Here is a 2,273-nt window from a genome sequence, read left to right as displayed (position 1 = left end):
TTTTTGTATTTTTAGTACAGGCAAGGTTTCACCATGTTGGCCAGGCTGGTCTCGAACTCCTGGTCTCAAGTGATCTGTCCGCCTCAGCCTCCTAAAAGTGCTGGGATTACAGGCGTGAGCCATTGTGCCTGTCCTGAGCCATTCTTCACCTGAAGAAAACGTACTCTATCTTGAGAAAAACCAACAGACTTAGGAATAGAGTATCTGGGAAAAACCAACAGACCTAGGAATAGAGCAAGTATATGTTTAATTCTATGAGGAACAATCACGCTGTTTATCAAAGTAACTATTCTTCCTACCAGCAATGCGTGAGAGTTCTAGTTGCTCCACATCCTTACTAATACTCATTATTCTTTTAAAAAATGTAAGCCATTCTGATAGATATGTGTTGTTACTGTTATTTCTTTTGCTGTACAGAAGCTTTTAGCTTGTCTAATTTGTCTACTTTTTTGTTCTATTTGCTTTTGAGTTCTTAGTCATAATTTTTTTTTTTTTGTTTTTTTTTGTTTTAGTTTTTTATTCAAATTTTTTTTTTTTTTTTTTGAGACAATCTCGCACTGTCACCCAGGCTGAAGTGCAGTGACACGATCTCGGCTCACTACAACCTGTCTCCTGGGTTCAAGCGATTCTCATGCCTCAGCCTCCTGAGTAGCTGGAATTACAGGTGTGTGCCACCATGACTGGCTAATTTTTTTTTTTTTTTTTTTTTTTTTTTTTGTGGCGGAGTTTCACTCTCATTGCCCAGGCTGGAGTGCAGTGGTGCAATCTCGGCTCACTGCAACCTCCACCTCCTGGGTTCAAGTGATTCTCCTACCTCAGCCTCCCAAGTATCTAGGATTACAGGCATGCACCACCATGCCTGGCTAATTTTGTATTTTAGTAGAGAGGGGGTTTTACTATGTTGGTCAGGCTGGTCTCGAACTTCGACCTCAAGTGATCCACCCGCCTTGGCCTTCCAAAGTGCTGGGAATACAAGTGTGAGCCACTGTGCCCAGCTGTAGTGATAAATTCTTTGCCTAGGTATTTTTGTATTCTTATACATCACGTCAAACTTCGCTTTGCAAAGTAATTAAGTCACTTGGAAACAGTGTGATCACTTTAGGTCTTGCTTTTATTTTTTGTTAGGTGGATCTGAAGCAGTGCTGCCTTAGTCTCCTTGGACTCTCAGCTCCATTTCCGCAGCTCAAGTAGTCCACTGGGCTCTACCTCAGTTCTGCCTCCTCTTGCTGTGGTCTAGAAATTCTCTCCAGATATCAGAAAACAAAGGACAGTAATCCCTGCCAAGATGGGATACAAACAAGGCGAGCCCCACGATTGCCCAAGCGTACTACCTGGAATGTCTTTTTTTTTTTTTCCTTTTTCTTTTTTTTCTTCAAGATGGGGGTCTTCCTGTGTTGCCCAGGCTGGAATGCAGTGGCGTGATCATAGCTAATTGCAGCCTTGAACTCCTGGCCTCAAGTGGTCCTCCCACCTCAGCCTCCCATGTAGCTGGGTCTCCAAGTGCATGCTACTGTGCCCAGCATGGTATTCAGTGTCTTGAAACCACCATTGCATGTATTTTGACTGGCTCCTTTGGTTGTTTCAGGTAGAAGGGTCAACCTGGTTCCTGTTACTCCATCTTGTCTGTAAGTTGAAGGCCTTGATGTTTTTCTGCTTATCTCTTCATCATCTCCAGTGGTGGTAAAGTCACTCACGACTGCCATTTCCTTCAAGGGAGGAAACGTGCCAAGACTTTGCCCACACAATCCCAATTTGTCCTCATAACGATGCAGATTTTTTTTTTTGAGACGGAGTCTTGCTCTGTTTCCCAGGCTGGAGTGCAGTGGCGTGATCTCGGCTCACTGCAACCTCTGCCTCCCGGGTTCAAGCAATTCTCCTGCCTCAGCCTCCCAAGCAGCTGGGATTACACAGGTGTGTGCCATCACGTCTGGCTAATTTTTGTATTTTTAGTAGAGACGGGGGTTTCACCATATTGGCCAGGCTGGCTCGAATTCCTGACCTTGTGAGATTAGAGGTGTGAGCCACCGTGCCCAACCCTAGTGCAGATTTTTTTAGTCTCAATCTCTATTTGACAGCTAAAAAACTGAGGCCCAGATAGGCCTGTTGGCATATATTGCTTCCTGGAGCTCCACAAAGCTCTCAGTGTCTTGCTGCATAGTTGCTAGGGGAGCTGCCTGTCCTGCACAGCAAGTCTCTGGCTCTTCATTCCTTAAGGAAAAGTCCCACTTGCAGCCTGGCTTTTTTTTTTTTTTTTTTTTTTTTTTTTTTTTTTT

This window comes from Rhinopithecus bieti, unplaced genomic scaffold (genome assembly GCF_001698545.2).
Source record: "Rhinopithecus bieti isolate Rb0 unplaced genomic scaffold, ASM169854v2 scaffold_44745, whole genome shotgun sequence".
Taxonomy (NCBI): domain Eukaryota; kingdom Metazoa; phylum Chordata; class Mammalia; order Primates; family Cercopithecidae; genus Rhinopithecus; species Rhinopithecus bieti.
The sequence above is the reverse complement of the archived record's forward strand: the minus strand, read 5'-3'. Positions refer to the sequence as shown.